Genomic DNA, 18,222 nt, shown 5'->3' on the forward strand with positions numbered 1-18,222 from the left:
TAGATTACGCTTCTTCAACTGTTCGGTATTAGGTAGATACCGACATATTTTTTTCATTATGTTGTAATCGCGACGATTATGACGTAGTTAACAATCGACCTAATAACGGCGAGAAAACTTAAAATTAAAAAAAAATGACTATTTAGTTATAAACAACGAGAAGCGAAGCGGCAGATGTTTGTTAGGTAGAAGTTTGACATTCTTGGCACTCGGGGTCCTGCCAGCTCACACCCCCTACGGCGGAATGGAATCGCCCGAACTTCAGTTTGCCGACGTAGTCTCGCACACAACGGCTGGATTTTACCCAACGTTCGCCCGGCGTCGCCGTTCTCCGCAACGTTCGCGCGGCGCGCCCGCCACCATCCGATGATGGCACTGGGCACCTCATGGGACTGTCTGGGTCCACTTGGCCAGGGGGTCTGATCCTCATCAGCGGGGACCCCTGACCAGCGGGTCCCCATCAGCTCCCAGGGCTGCGGCCTGTCCCGGGGGCCCTCACACCCTGGACCCGGTGGCAGGCCCTTAGTCCCGCCTTCCGCCGAAGCAGGGTCACTCCAGGCCGACACACTCGCACGATTGTGATCAAATCCCTTACAATAACCATTTCGTGATGTCCAAGTTTCGCTAGAACCTAGGTACCTAAAACGAGTACCTACCTATTTCCACTTGCCCAAGTACACTTGCACGGGTTTCAGCGTGAATATACCAACCTTTGTACATTTCTAATACCTACCTACTGCGATATTGAAATATTAATTAGGTATGTACCTACCTGTTTACATATTGCAACGTCTAGTATAATAAAAGTACCTGCTCTACTACGAATACGTAAATAACCGGCGCGGGAGAAACGTTACTTTTATAATATTATTATTTACATCAAATAAATAAAGAATAACATTCCAAGAGCATTTCGTAAGTAAGAGTTAAAGAAACGTTCTATGAGAACGTTGCTATGAATATCTCAGTCATTGTGGAAATTGAAATAATATGGTACCTACGTAGCGAAAAGGTGGATACTATACCTACTTACCCATCTACCCAATAGGTACTTACTCACTCCGCACAGATCCCACGCGGGTACCGGGGTTACCGCGATACCCGCCTTACTTCCTGCTCCCCTCCTGCGGCTCGAATACCCTAAATACATTCGTAGTACCAACCAAAACCAACTACCCCCAATGAGCACCGAAGTGACATACAACCTACCAACCAAGACACTTTAAACAAATTATCGCAAATAAATAAATACATCAACAATGATAATATACCTGTGCTTTTTTAATGAGTCCCAACTGCTCTCAACCGCATGGAGCCAGTGAAACTATGGCATACCCAATTGGGGTGAGGCTGAATATAGTGGGGAAGTATCTGGCTATTCAGATCTGGTCACCAAACAAGGCTAAAGCCATTTCAAGCAATGTTTCAAAATGAATAGTAGCCTTACCCCAGGGCGACCCAGAGAGTATCTTCCACTCTGGAACGTACCGCAAATAAACCTTATATTATTAAATTATGAAATAATACAAATCAATCAAACGCCGAAATTTGAGGTAGTGAGCCTTAACCCTGGACCACGGATGCTAAAATTGAATAAAGATTATCAATTATAATTTACTTTTCAGGCGATGCCATACGTAGTAATGCAAAATCATGTGTTTTTGGTTTGAAAATTTGGTCGCCTAGAAATGTTTCAGATGCTTTAATTAAATACTGCGAGTAGAATACATCTTGGCCTTTTGAAATAATCGAGTATTTTTTAGATAACTCTTTTTATAAGCCCAGAAAAAAATAATGTAAAGGCTATGAAAACTGATTTAAAGTTAAAAATCTCCTACTTACGAACCCATTTTCGGATATGATTTTATTGTGTAATGTGGCAAATTAAGTTATTTATAAAATGATCGAAAAAAAAATTAATATTTATACCTGAACATCCACAAAATAAAATAAAAGGCACTTTTTGGACATGTTTTTTTCTTACATAAATCAAAACAGGCGGATGACGTTACACGGGAATTTAAACCTTATCGCCATCTACGTAAGGGTTGTTATTGATAGCGGCTCAATTTAAAATATTACACGACGTAGTGCATCGCCTTAATTCGTTCAGTATCGCCCTTGTAAGCATGGCAGGAATGAATGCACGCCACTCGAGCGAGGCAGCTGTCAGCCGCTTAGGGCACGGGGATGGTAACGTGAAACGCTGCAACCCAACGTACCTACGCGACGCCGATACGCGAGCACTTGTAATTAGGACTCTCGGAATGGCCCTGTTGAAATTACTTTAGCCGTGTTTAGAAAATCAAATCTGAATATCCAGATACTTCACAACCTTTCACCTCCCCATATTTTTCCCCTCTCCACTCCGTTAGCCTCAGAATCTAATTGGGGATGCCTTAATTCCGCTAGCATCGGGCATTTGGGACTCTTCCATTTTGCATTTTAAATGGTTTTCTCAATGCATTTTCCATTTTAAATGCTTTTTTGCAACATTCTTCCTACTATCTCCACTCATCTTTTTTTCGTAAGCCCCAAATACCAGTCGGTCCTACCTCGCTATGAGAGATAATTTACATTTGTCAAGTTGCTCCCTGGTAGGAGCCCTAGCAATTGAGTGATACCATTACAAAAAATACTGATTCAAATACTGAACATGGGGCCATGACGCTGTAATATTAAATGTTAGATAGCAGTTTCTATGTTTTTACGTTAGCAACAACATTAGTCCCGCGCAATTTTTTTGTGGTTTCAAATACTGAACATGGGGCCATGAAGTTATTCTGTGTTAATCTATGTTAATCTGTAGTCGAGGTGTTTTTGGATTTACCATCATGTAATATGTTTGTTCTACATTGATGTCCATTATTAAATAACAAAATTGTTTAAAAATTCTATAATTATTTTAATTGTTTGACCTGAGAAACCATTTTGCATTTTCAATGCATTTTGAAAATAGGTATTTTGCATTTGAAATGCTTTTCTAAAAACCATTTTGCATTTTCAAATGGAAAATTTTTGATCCATTTCCATTTTGCATTTCAAATGGTTTTGGATACCCATTTTGCACATCTCTGATTCTCACACATACCTCACACACGAGAGTGGATTCCTCATTTGAGATGGGTAGCACTATTAAAAAAAACGTATATGTTTATAATTGTTGAGTGTGTATATAAAATTATCAAAGCTAAAAAAAAAATATATATATATATATATATATACATAATGTGTGTACAATTTTTTTCTCATATCACATATATTATTTAGGTATGGCCCTGCCGCTGAGAGCTCAGTTAGGACGTCACTTTCTGTCACACGTCTCGTTCATGAGAGAGAGAGAAAGACTCCAACGGAGAACAAATCAGACGCATAGATGGGCATTTTCGCCAAAGTTTATTCACGTTTTCATATTTTTTTATGTTTTCCGTTCGATACCTTTACGTTATATTTTTTAAGTTCTGGTACTAATTACCATAATAATTAGGTATTTCTTATAACCCAGAATACTAATGGAGGGAGGGTAATAATGTGGATTATTCAGTGGACAAATTCAATTTATCACTATAAAAATGCAAAAGATTATTGCTGAGACAGTTCAGTTATGTACAGAATTTAAAATTAAGTCTGAAAAAACCCCATTGTAAATATGGTAATGGCGAATAACAAAAAAAAAACATGGCGTCTCTAATGCCTCTTGTGAAAAATTTCTAAAAGTTTTCACAATATTCATTGCAAAGTACCACAGCTTTGCTGAAAAATAACACTGCTTTTCTTAGCGCCTCTATTTGTATAGCTCTACGTAGGAAGCGCAGAAAGATTTTTGCACATATTATGCAGGTACCTACACATTTGGGTTATTAGTCTAGTTCATGATTAATTTTCTCCAAAAAGTGGAGACACAATGTCTTGACGTTAATACATGGATATACTTAATGCATAATATTTACAAAGCTAGATGCAAGGCATTGATGTTAACCAATATGAATCATTTTCGCTTATGAGGTTATCTATCAAACAGATAAGATTGAATTAATCGAGAGGTCGCCGAACAGACGTTGATCTATTTTATTTCAAATAATTATAAGCAATAATTAGTCGCCTGAAATATCAATACAAATTGAAAATATCTCCCGAGTAAAAATAAATGCCGCCAACTGGAATTGAACACTGAGAAATGTCGGCTTATTTCCAACCCGCCAGTTAATTTAATATGTACTAGTACCTCAATCAACAATTACTACTTATTATATTTTTTCCACCTGTAAACAACCAACTTTATTTTTGTAGGAAAGACTTTGTTAGTGCTAAATTTCTCACTAGATGGCGTCGAGACATATTATATCTTCATTTGTTTCTGAAATATTTTAAACATTAGTTTATAATTACAAAAAATAATATTTTATTTCACTCCAAACGATAAATAATACGGATCACGTAGTAAAACAATAATAACGTGTTCGCATAATTGCTGTCAAACTCTGAAGGTATTGGAGTTCTATCCTCCCTTGTCACCGTTACACTAGGAATGATAGTTTAGATAATTGATTCAAACTTCCATCTTATTTAACTCGGCAGGTGTAATTCAAGCATTATGTTGTTTCCCCTTGGTTGATTAAAACTAACCGCCAAACTTAAATGTGAAGAAATTTGAATGTCAAGAACTAATTTCAAACAAAGTTAGTATATTGGTGTTGCCGTAGTAATGATAAAAGTATATCACCAAGTTCCACGCAGATTTCAGAGAAGGAAGAAAATACTGATAAAATTTATTCTAATTTATTAAGAATCTCTTCAAATTATTCGTAATCCGGTTAAAAACGGGATTTCAGGCCCTTAACGAATGAATTGATATGTTTCCTGATCGTCACGATGCCGGAATACGTTCATAAAAATCCTAACATTTTTGCATTTCAACATTATATATTATCAAAACAAACGCAGGTGCGTGAACACGTATTAGGATTTTACTAAAAGTTTATCAGGAAACAGCATGCAACCCCGTTTTTAAACGGATTACCGATAATTTCATAATAAATTAGCAATGCTCATTTTTCTCCGCGTACAAGTGTAATATGTGCATAGCCCAACATATATATTTCCACTGTGCAGATAATCCCTATAAAGGGACCGATTTGTAAGAATACGGTTGTTACCAATTTTCATAAGATCTTACGACTCCTAGGTCCCAGACAGGCCAGTGAAACTGATTATAATTATGTTCAAAAAATTATTTTGCTATTTTCGTTAGCACTAGTGGGAAATAAATAAGTTTACTTCGGGCACACAAATACGCCCACTACACACTTCTACCGGTTTTTATTTAGTCAGTGTACACTATACATAGCCTACATAGATACTTTTCGAATCGTTGGAAAAAAATGTCTAATTTATTTAATCCCCAAATACGAAAGTTTATAATTTCTGACAACTAAAAAGAACAAAGAAATTTACGTCATAAATATTTCACCAGATTGCAAAATGATTAACAATTACAATAACGAGATACGCCAATTCGATAGATTACCAGAAAAAAATCTCGAACACAAAATCATTTGTATGTATATACCGGGCTATCCGACTATTCAATGAAATTTCAACAAAAATTCCTCAAATTGATAACATTTTTAAATGTAAATTCTAATCATTCTTAATTCATAAACTATGATGATTCATATATTATATATTATGTTCGCAATACACAAAAATGCATTTACGTATATTCGGTTAAATTTGAAAATTTGTATTTGTTTTCTAACTTGAGATTAAGGCGATGCACTACGTTGTGTAATATTTTAAATTGAGCCGCTATCAATAACAACCCTTACGTAGATGGCGATAAGGTTTATTTTCCCGCTTAACACCATCCGCCTGTTTTGATTTATGCAAGAAAAAAACATGGCCAAAAAGTGCCTTTTATTTTATTTTGTGGATGTTCAGTCATAAATATTAAATTTTTTTTCGATCATTTTATAAATAACTTAATTTGCCACAATATAAAATAAAATTATAACCGAAAATGGGTTTGTAAGTAGGAGATTTTGAACTTTAAAGCAGTTTTAATAGGCCTTATGCATTATTTTTTTCTGGTCTTATAAAAAGACTTATCTAAAAAATACTGGATTATTTCAAAGGCCAAAACGTATTCTACTCGCAGTATTTAATTAAAGCATCTGAAACATTTCTAGGCGACCAAATTTTCAAACCAAAAACACATGATTTTGCATTACTATGTGTGGCATCGCCTTAATCTATTTTCTATCTGTATATATAAAAAATGAATGTTTATTTGTTTGTCCCCTTTAGACTCACAAACTACAGGACCGATTTCACTAAAAATTCATTTTTTTCTTATTAGTGTCAGGAACGTTAACCCTTTCATCCCCAGTGTTAATTCAAATTAACATGAACTTTGTGAATTTTTTTACCGTAACGGTAGCCATTTAGAAAAGTCATGTTTTCGTTTTCTTATAGCTTGTAGTCTTTTCTGTGGTGTTTATTTTTTCCGCTCGGTTGAAATCTTTATTCCCGCCGCAAAAACGATAAATATTTTGACATCTGCTGATTGTGAGTTTCATCGAATTTCTGCTGTCATTGATTACTTCATTTAAGGTGAGATATCAATATTTTATACTCGAATTACAAATTTTAACGCATTATGATGTGTTCTATAATAATAACATCAGTTCAATTCACCGATCACAGTCATTTGCCAGAATATTGTAAATGAATTTCAATGTTCATTCAAATTAACACTGGTAGTGACGGACATGTTTTCGACTAGTATGGCGAATTTTTAAAGATTTATTATCCTTGATTATTTCTTTATTTCTCAATGAATTTTAGTTAAAATGTTATTTTTTTGAACCTTAGAGATTATCATTACATTGTAAATTTGCATTTTTGACATGAAACAGTTATTTGTATTACTTTTGTGTTATGTTTATTTTAGGTTACTATTTAAAAAATACCCTCTGACGCCCAATGTTAATCCAAATTAACATAGAAAAAATTCTAAAAAAAAAAATTAAATACCAAAATTTTATAATAATTTTCTGAGGTATTATCAAGCCTTACATATTTTATATATGTGGAAACAATAATGCGGGTGTGAAAGGGTTAAGATAGTAGTTTGAATGCCGAGAAAGACTTAACACATTATCTCTGCTATGGAGTCGAATTAAATATAATATAATAATAAAGCAGTCGATGGTAGAAAAAATCGGGGACGTCCGATGTAGCTTTAACACATTATCTCTGCACTGGAATGAGATACAGAGTGGAATTGAAGTCGACATAATGTGGATTTTTAACAGTAACAATGTGGGTTTAATAATACTGAGTGAATACTACATAAGTGAATGGTAGACAAAGTCGGGGACGCCCGAGAAAGACATACGTTGAATAATTATTTTTGGTAAAATGAGGCGTACGTGATGAACGAAGAAAGAGTTATAAGGAGAATGTATAACTTTGTATGAATAGGTGAAGAAGTCGACGACGAACGAGAAAGAACGGCCAAGTGAACCAAATACTCACTACAATAAAATAATATTATTTATAGGTACCATAAAAATTCATAAGTCCGCGAACAACGCCGGGTACACGTCAGATGATTATGAAATAAAAAAAAGAATCCAATAATAATTCATAATACGGAAAATACATAAAATACGGAATAGTTTTTTGGGAAACTCAGTAAACGCCAAAGATGTTTTTATCATCAAAAAGAGGTGCCTACGAAAAATTACAAACTACAGACCAATTTTTAAAAATCTTAAATCTGACAGTGACGGACATATATACAGGATGTATCGGCACGTACCCGACAAACTTTAACCAGCTATTCCTTAACACATTTGGAGTAAAAATGTTATGGGCACTTTGCTGTGCGATAACTTTTTTTTAATTAAAAATTTACTATTCATATTTTCACCACATGTCACCACTGTTTTATCCTTTGTCAAAGTTTGAAAACCCGTCTGGCAATATTTTGTTCGAGTTACGTTGAATAATGTACGTACGTACCTACGTTGGCGCGCTTTTACAATACAACGAAATGGCACGGCACCATTCGTCTCATTTTTAATTATTATTATTTAGTGTGCACGAAAGAGCGAGGACACTTTTTGACACACTTGCTAATAACAGCTGTTGAACACGAGAAACAATTCCAATGACAGTGACGGGGTGTGGATTTTTTATTTATTTTTTTTGTTTTTAATTGAAAAACAATGTTACCGGACAGCAAAGTGCCCATAACATTTTTTACTCCAAATGTGCTAAGGAATAGCTGGTTAAAGTTTGTCGGGTACGTGCCGATACACCCTGTATAATGGAGTTATGCCTGTTAGTACGATCATCTCCAGAAAATTTCCCACAAAAAACACATAAACACGCTACAAGGTTCACAGAAAACTTATTAATCCCAAAAGCGAACAAAACTATTTTTCAAAAAGGACCACACTACATGGCCATTAAAATATATAACAACATTCCACGTAGCATCAAACAAATAACCGACACACTTAAATTTAAATCAACACTAAAAACATTACTTTTAAACAAATGTCACTACGCCTTGAATGAATACCTTACATGAATTAAATACCTCTGTTTTTTTTATTTTTTTATTTACTGTTATTTATTTGTTAACATGTAATTGTTGGGTTATGTGATATAATGTGTATTTGTTGGGTTAGCTGGAAGAAATGGGATGTGACCTATAAGTTATACCCTTTGTACTCTTTTTGTGCAATAAATATTTTTTATATATACGAATTATATTCCACGGGTGTACATCATGTCCTAACATGCATGCAACATGTAATCACATTCGCAATACTATAACTTTACTAATATGCACATATTATTATATTTTTACGCGTAGGTAGGTATAACATATCAATGTATTCTAATATATATATATATGGTAGTTGGCAAGTGCATACTGTGATATGTATTATAGTATCACTTCGCTAATGCAGTTGGTGAGATGTTTGTTAGGTCAGCGTTAGGTCTACACATAGATTCAAGGTTACCGGATTGGTAATAATTGGTAATGTTGGATATAAGGAATCGCGGGCCAGCCAAGGAAAAGGGGTTCGGCGTTTTTAAAAAGGTGTCCAAAATTAATACTTAAAGAAAAATAATTTAAGATAATTTTATGCATTATAAAATAGAACAGAATAGAAAAAATCCTATCCGCCTTCAACCGACTTTTTACAATTACTATTTAATTTTTTTTTCTATTACATGGCGTCTCTTTTTTTACAATTAAATGAATATTTCAAACTACTATTTAGAGATCAGAGACGAGGCTTTCGCAGAAGCTTTTTGGCAAATGGCAAATTGAATAACCGATTTCTGGGGATATCGGCTACTTAATATGTTAGATTACGATGAAAATAATAGAAAAGGACAATACACCGAGGAGGGTGGTAAACCGATGGGATGAGTATAAAATCAGATCAGAAAAGGCAACACTACAAACCATCGCAGTTAATAATGGCTATGACATAAATAACACTAAAAAAATAATAAAAAACAAGAAATATAAAAACAAAATTAATTTAATATATCCGATAAATTATAAAAAATTGGATGTCTCGAATTCATCGGTCCAATATCCATAAAAATAGAAAAAGATTTTTTTTTTAAATGCGGTCTAAATATAGCTTTCAAAACCAATAATAACATAGGAACAAACCTTAAAAACTCTAAAAGTAGAAATCCTAAACTTAATAATAGTGGCATATTTGAATTAAAATGTGACCACGCCGAGTGCAACGCTACTTATATCGGACAGACGGGAATGGCTAAATCAACTAGATTCAAAGAACATATAAGATGTTATAATAATAAAATCACTTTTTCAAAATTCGCAGAACATCTTAGTGAATAATCACGTCCCGCTTGACAACAATGAACTTAAACTCTTACATTTAAAAAGAAAGAACCTTAGATTAAATTTACTTGAACAATTAGAAATCAATAAAAGAACCAATGACCCTATTATAACATTAATTAATAAAAGTAAGGAAAATTATTTATTCCCCGCACTAACAGTATAACACATTTAAATAAATTAATAGCAGCCAATTATTAAACAATTAAGATTTAACAGTAATTAGAACATTAATTTGATGAAAACATACTTCAAAATACCCCACAGATGATATATGAAATCTATTGTCACAATTATTTTTTCAGTAAATCGGATTAACCGGTAATAAATCATTTTAAATTTGGAGGGGGTAAAATAGAATCTTAAAAGTCGTCTAAACGTGGTTATAACCACAATTTGAAAATGGCCTTGAAAGCCGAAACAGATGTAACAATAACAAAAACCAAAAAATACTTGCAGAATAAAATTATTAAATTTAGTTAACATTAATTAAATAATTACATTACATATGTTGGGGAAAAAAGCTATTCGAATTTCTCTTTAATTTTTTTTAGGAAGTCGAATACTGCCCGGAGCCAGCCGGACTATCGGAACCTAGAGATTAAGGGCAAGTTGGAAGGCTGAATGAAATTAGATAAGGCAGTAAAATATAGTATCCTTGCACACTCCTTCGACAGTCATCCACATTGTAACACCTTATAAAGTAAAGCTGGTATAAGTTTGGCTATGCGCGGAACCGCTTTAGGAACAGACTTCGGGACCTTTCTAACGTTCCCTCTCGGTTCGCCATCACGGCCCAAGGTTGTTTGGAAGCGATTATTACTTGTTATACTGTATGACGCTGGCTAGGCAGGTACCACCAACCTATCTATACTGCGTTATTCACCAGGAAGGTGTGTATATCGTGTCCATAGAGGAACCCCTTCCATGCCTTCCTAAACCTGTAGCGTGACTTGATTCATCTCAAAATGGTAATAGGTACCAGCTAGATGCTTGTAGTATAATTATTACTTATATTGGCGACACCGTCACTTTTAAAAACTTAATAATTAACTTTGATATTATTGTTTTTGTGGAAGTATAGGTTTAACGCTGATAGGTCCGAGTGGTGAATGTTACAAAAAGAGAGGTTACGGACGAAAGAGAGAACGGAATTTTCAGCGGGGAGACCGCGATGGGAATAGCGCAAATCAAGGAAATAGTTTAAATGATGGATTTTGTGAAAATATTGGAAATAATGGAAATTACAGAAATATTGACAATTGTGACAATAGATGAAATTCTAAAATATTAGAAATTGCGAAAATATTGAAAAAAGTGGAACGTATGAAAATACATAGTAGAAATTGTGAAAATTATAAAAACAGTGGAAATGATGTAATTTCGTAAAAGTTCGTGGAAAATTTTCAGAAAATTAAGCAAGAGAAAGACTAATGTGTGGGAAATCGACCCATTATAATAATAAGGTTACATCCGACACAGCAATGTCATGCGATAATAAGCTCTGAGGAAAGTAACTTCATTAATATTAACCTAGTTATTATTATTATTATTATAAGGGTGTAATAATTGACAATAAACTACGATGGGAAGATCACGCAATAAATGTTACAAACCGTATACGGAAACTGGCATATATCTTCAGGTCATTACGAAATATTCTAAATAAAAATACACTAAAAACGGTATACTTTTCTTTATGCCAATCAATTATATCTTACGGTATAGTAGTCTGGGGAGGATGCTCTAACACGATATTAGATTAATAATTAATAATTAAAGCTCAAAAATTGATAATGCGGACTATTTACAAAGTACACTATATTCACCCCACGAAGGACTTATTTAACGACTTCAAAGTACTCAACATAAAATCCTTATACGTCAAAAACATATCCTCCTACTATAAGTTCAAACATACGAAAAAAATATTTTTGAATCGACCCATAATACAAGATATTCCAACAAATCCAATTATACTATTCCCCCAATAAAAACCTCAATGGCACAAAGACAATTTAACTTTCTTGCTCCAAAAATATTCAATAATTTAACGTTAGAAATAAAATCAATAGCCAAATACGACAGTTTCAGGAAAGCGCTCGGGGATTCTTTTGATGTGTGATTGTTATAGTGTTAGTAGCCTATTCCAAGTACTCAGATAGAGGTGTATATATTGTTTATATGCGTGAGGATGCGTCATATGGGTGTATGTATACATGTGTTGTTATATGTATATAGGTATGTCTGCTGCTATATACACATGTGTGCTTGCATGCACACATATTAAAAATTATATATATAATTATGTACATTTTTACAATCTAATGCTAATTTACTTCTTTCTCCTTTCTAATTTCTATCTTCTACTTTTTATTACAATTTTTCCAAAATTTTAGCTTCATCTATAGTTACTAATTTCATATGTTTACAATAGATTTCATATTTCATACAAAGTAATTACACTCAATTGGTCACCATGAAACAGGCAGCCGCCTAGTATGGTGATTCATTATATCTACTTTATGTAAATTTCAAAACAATGTAACATGTATTAAATAAAAAATAAAAAAGGGGTAATATAGGGGTAAATTTTGTGCACAATATGAGCAAAGAGGAAATATCGTTTTCCATAGCTTAGGGGTCCTAATTCACCGAGAGACCACAGACGGCAGCATAACCAGTTGGGACACCAAACCAAATGTGCGTACTATGATTTATTTTATATAATAAGCATTTTTATAATTTTTCTTTACGTGTTCTCGATATATTTTAAATTCTATCAGGAAGTTGAAATGTTGTCACTTTTTTAACATTTTCTCCGTGCTCTCCGTGGTTGTGCCACCGTCGTGTCCCGGTGAATTAATGTAAGGACTGAAAGTGGCAAAAGAGGCATTGGCCACGAGGGTTTACAGATATACAATATACTTCCAGATAACCTTAAAACGGAGAGTATAAATGTATTTAAAAAAAACGTTTTAATCTTAAGTTATCAGAACAAAATTAGAAAACTACCTGTATGTACTTATTTAAGTTAAGAAATTGAAATGTAAAAGTTCTTTTAACTTAATAAATAAATAAATTACAGCCCTAATGAACGACTCATTGTACTACATTTTTCAGGGTTAATGGGTATGATCCCGCCGAATTCAAATTGCATGTTCAATGGCTCAAATTTGTAGTTAAGAACACAGGTATGCAAATAATTATAATACCTTAATACCAGTTTATTATGAAAACTGAAAACGATAAGAACTTGTTATTTTAACGAAATATAAAATAACTTTTGTAGGCGTGGGTACTGTCATTAACTCTCTCCTTCTTTCTAATAAACGGCGCATGTAACAGAAAGAGAGGTCACAGCGGAGCTCTCAGCAACAGGAACCATTGTGCAGTGCCCGCTACTTACCCTAACCAATAGCTAGTCCTTCCATGGAACCGAATGAAAGGTCACCCCTTGTCCCTGTATTGCGTTCGTGGTTCTATTAATCATTTATGAAATGGAGGTGAAAAAAATGCTCGCTGCTCAAAAGTCGTGCATTCACACGAAAAATACAAATAATACTGAAAGAAGAACCTGCGTGAAAAAACTAACCTAACCTAAATAGCCTAAAAACCTGACCTAACCTAGTAAAAAAAATTCATCACAAGGAGTAAAATTATCCTATTGTAAAAGTGATTTAATAGGATAATTCGTGGTCCGCCATCCTCATAAAATTCGCTTTTAACTGATACTTTATTAGGCACTCTGTCAATTCATTCTTCAAAGGCCTGCAGTCCCGTTTTTAACAGGAAAACGAATAATTTGACCAGATTTTTAATAAATTAACACTATTTTTTATCACTAAGTATTCTGCGTGCACATTTCATCCCTTTTAAAGTGTTCTGATTTGTTGCTGTTTCAATTTTTCCGGTTGCCATATTAACCTACGAACACGCTTGTTATTAGTTCACAATATTCTCACAGCGCGAAATAGTAATAACATGGCATTTCTTCACAATATACAACCCCCCCCCCCTCCTACCGCCACCCATCCTCCAACAACGAGGTTTGCTGGGGGAATATGCCTCGTCAACCCCCTTGGCAATCCCCGGACACTTGCTGTGCTCTGCGGTCAGGAAGAACTTTATAGAACGTTAATAAGATCCGTAACTACTTAATTAAGTGTACAGTTAAAAAAATTCAATCGGAAACCGACTTCTTTACATTAGCTCCGCACAGGGAGGCCCTGAGTAAAAAATCCCTCAGGGCCATCCACTGTAGTGCAAGGTTATGGGTCGAGAGAGTCCGGCTGGACAAGTAAAAAGGTCTCCTTCAACCATTATCTCCCGATCTGAACCGCAACGCAGTTGGTGGTCAAACGCATCCGCCGCCAAAACCTAGACAAACCTCACCCCATGAACCCGGGTACTCCTGCTAAATCACCAACCGAAGCGAACCATCTTGTGAGTGTTGGTTATTCAATAAATGATTCCCGGTGCGGTGGTCTCCATACCCGCCTCCCAAATTGACATAATAGTCCCAATATTGTTAAAATTAATATGATGTTGAGAAGAAATTAAGGATTAATTAACGAGTTGAAATATTACGTAACGAGTACTTTGAGTGATATCATAGCTTTCGATTTTCGATAAACACGGTGCGTTGCTAAATAATCTAATTTGCCGTATAATATTACATTCCTAAGCATTCGTTTGAAATATTCCCAGGTTGGCCATGTTTCGGAGCAAGTCCCGTGCTGCCAACAAAATCGATGAGAAATAGACACGGTGTCAAAAAATCCACTTCGCCGGAGTCATGGGAAAGCAGATAGAATCTACTTTGCTCTGCGCGTTTTACAATACCATAATGGTGTAGCCAGTAACCAGCGCGCTAGGAACCTTCGGTTTCGTCATCGCCAAAAAACGGTTTCGGGTAAAAAAACATTGTGGATATTTTAAAATATGGCATTTTAAAGCGGGTCGATAGCCACAGCGGCAACTTCGGGCGACGATGGCAAAAAGCGTTTATAACAACGGCGAGTATAATCGGCGAATCGTCTCTTATACTAAAAAAATTAATTAATTCCGTTGCGATGCAATTGGCAACAAAATGCAATGGAGTGCAGCAGAGACGTGCCGTTCAAAATTATTCGGAGGTATGTATCATTCTCTTAAGGCGATGCACTACGTCGTGTAATATTGTAAATTGAGCCGCTATCAATAACAACCCTTACGTAGATGGCGATAAGGTTTAAATTCCCGCTTAACACCATCCGCCTGTTTTGATTTATGCAAGAAAAAAACATGTACAAAAAGTGTTTTTAATTATATTTTGTGGATGTTCAGGCATAAATATATACATTTTTTTCGATCATTTTATAAATAACTTAATTTGCCACATTATACAATAAAATCATCACCGAAAATGGGTTCGTAAATAGGAGATTTTGAACTTTAAAGCAGTTTTCATAGGCCTTTACATTATTTTTTTGTGGGCTTATAAAAAGACTTATCTAAAAAATACTCGATTATTTCAAAAGCCAAGATGTATTCTACTTGCAGTATTTAATTAAAGCATCTGAAACATTTCTAGGCGACCACATTTTCAAACCAAAAACCCATGATATTGCATTACTACGTATGGCATCGCCTTAATCTGAAATGCATTCTGGTTGTACATTAAACTATTCTGATCAACAATAAAAGGGCGTTTCCCAAAAAGTCTTAATTATTCTTAATAACAGATTGCAACGACAGTTGAAGGTTTTAATGCGCGCGCTTCTTTGCAAAAGTTTCAGCTTCGAAAATAAACCCACTTACCACAGACATAGGAATTAATAGACGAGAAGATAATGGCGAGGGGTAAAATCAACTGTTGAAGAACGAAGGGAGTGAAGATGACTGTGATTCGTCAATAAATCAATCTGACAGTAAATAGGCATCTCGCATTATAATATCACCATTTACTTCTTAAAAGTAAAATCTGCTTTGAATGAATAGACATTTTTACATGGGAGCGCAAATTACTCGCCACGTTATGAACAAATTTGCGAAGTCCAAATTCGGCAAAGTAAATTTCTTCTGTTTGCAGCGTCGTAGTTAGTTTCAGAGTATTTAGTTAAGACCCTTTTACGAATGTTCATAATTTACTTACCCCAGTAAACAGCGACAAGCACACTTGACAACGGCTATATTATTACTCTAAGCAACGGCCACATTCGAACAATGATCTAGGGTTGTCACAACCGCTTTTTTTCCTATTAATAATAAAATAATGTAATTATCACTTTTAATTAAAATTAATTTACGCGAATTATTTCAAACATTATTTCATCACAATAATACGTAGCATTTACATTATTATTTGCTCCTTGTTTTTGTAGATACTCTCAGTATCGCCCCAACTACTTGAAATGGCTTTAGGCGTGTTCAGTGACCAGATTTACATAGCTAGGTACTTCTCACCACCACATAGCCAGGTGTGGGGTATTATTTGGGAGTATTTTGTCGATGAAGGTGCTTTTTATTTATTTTTTGGGTATAATATTTGCATAAACATTTTTTTAGGTACATTTAAGCATCATAATATGTCTGCAAGAAATTAGTAAGACAGTATTATATACACCGACATAATAACAGTATTCTAAGACTATGCATAATATTATTAAAAAATATACGAGTTATACATATAAATTATGTATATATAAATATATACGGACAATGGAAGAAATCAAAAGAAAAAGACAAAAGGGTTAATAATTAAAGTATATTTGTGAGAACAGCATCCAATAAACAACTTACAGGGGTTTAAATAATGTACAAAAATAAAAGCACAGTTTAAGAGAAAACAACATGTACAATAGTTATATTATCGATGCTAGATAAATAATAACAGCTGAATAAAAATATATTTTAAAGATGAACCAACATAGAAAGAAGGTATTAATCTGTTGACTGTGATGACGCCCGTGTCCGTGAGAAAAATTACAAATCATAGATATGAAGGTCTCCGTAGTCGAGGGGTAACGCTCTCAACTAGCAAGCGGGAAGTTTCGGGTTCGAAACCCAGCGTGCAAATAAAATTTTTATTTGATTAATTTGAATTATTTCACGATTTACTAATTTAAAATAATTTAAAGGATGTTTGCGGCACGTTCTAAAGTGGAAGATAATATATTCCAACGCCGTCAAAGAAGCTGCGTTTATCAAATAAAAAATATTTCCTAAAGAAATATTTAGCGCAAGCGATTCTGGCCGTATTATTCATACAGTTCCTTTGTAAACACGGGTTAAAATTGATTTAAAAAAAATCTTCGATTTTAGTTTGGAGGACTCCGGAGTCCCTCCCACAGTTGATAGGTTAATAATTGAATATGATCGAAAACAACGTAATACCATAGACATATGAATATTAGTAGACCTGCCCTAAGTGATTAAAAGCGTATTATCCCCACTCCCCATACCGGTTCCATTGGAGCCGGCTGGGCTCGCGTATGGCCTCAAGTGAAATTTGAAAACGTGACGTCATCATTCTTGTGCGAACTATGGTCGAGGCATCATCGGTTCATTTTACGAAATAACACGGCAAAATGTTGACTTGTGATATGAAAACTTGTAAAAATAGATGTGAAAAAGAGAATAAACCCAATTGTCGTATTACATTCCATAAGTAAGCATTATTTTACTTTATTTTAAGCTTATTCACACCGTATTATATGGATCAGTTTTAGAAACACATACTATCACATCACAATGTAGCGATTCTCAAGTGTGCTCATCGTTGTTTACTGGGGTAAGTAAATTATGAAACATTTGTAAAAGTCTCTTAACTAAATACTCTGAAACTAACTACGACTCTGCAAACAGAAGAAATTTACTTTGCCAAATTTGGACTTCGCAAATTAGTTCATAACGTGGCGAGTAAAAAAAAAAAATATATATATATATATACATATTTTATCAAAGCGCAAAAGGCGAAGGCACATCCCTGATTCTTGTGGACACGGCTTTGTTGTTCGCGTCCATCGCGTGATAGTATATGTTTCTAAAACTGATCTATATTATACGATGTGATAAGCTTAAAACAAATTAAAATAATGCTTACCTATGGAATGTAATACGAAAATTGGGTTTATTCTCTTTTTCACTTCTATTTTTACAAGTTTTCATAGCGCAACCGACCATTTTGCCGCGTTATTTCGTAAAACGAACTCGACCGTAGCTCGACGCTAGTTCGAACAAGAATGATGACGTCACATTCTTTTGATTCATGGGAAGCCATACGCGAGCCCAGCCGGCTCAATGGAACCGGTATGGGGAGTGGGGATAATACG

General features: G+C 34.5%; 1 protein-coding gene across 1 annotated transcript in view; it reads right to left on the reverse strand.

Annotated features, from left to right (window-relative positions):
* The window catches only part of MEP-1 (zinc finger protein MEP-1), a 43,499-nt gene that overhangs the window by 12,438 nt on the left and 12,839 nt on the right, over positions 1 to 18,222 (reverse strand). The window lies entirely within an intron of this gene.

The sequence above is a fragment of the Hesperophylax consimilis genome, chromosome 23, assembly GCF_061612785.1.
Source record: "Hesperophylax consimilis isolate HC1 chromosome 23, BYU_Hcon_1.0, whole genome shotgun sequence".
Lineage (NCBI taxonomy): Eukaryota > Metazoa > Arthropoda > Insecta > Trichoptera > Limnephilidae > Hesperophylax > Hesperophylax consimilis.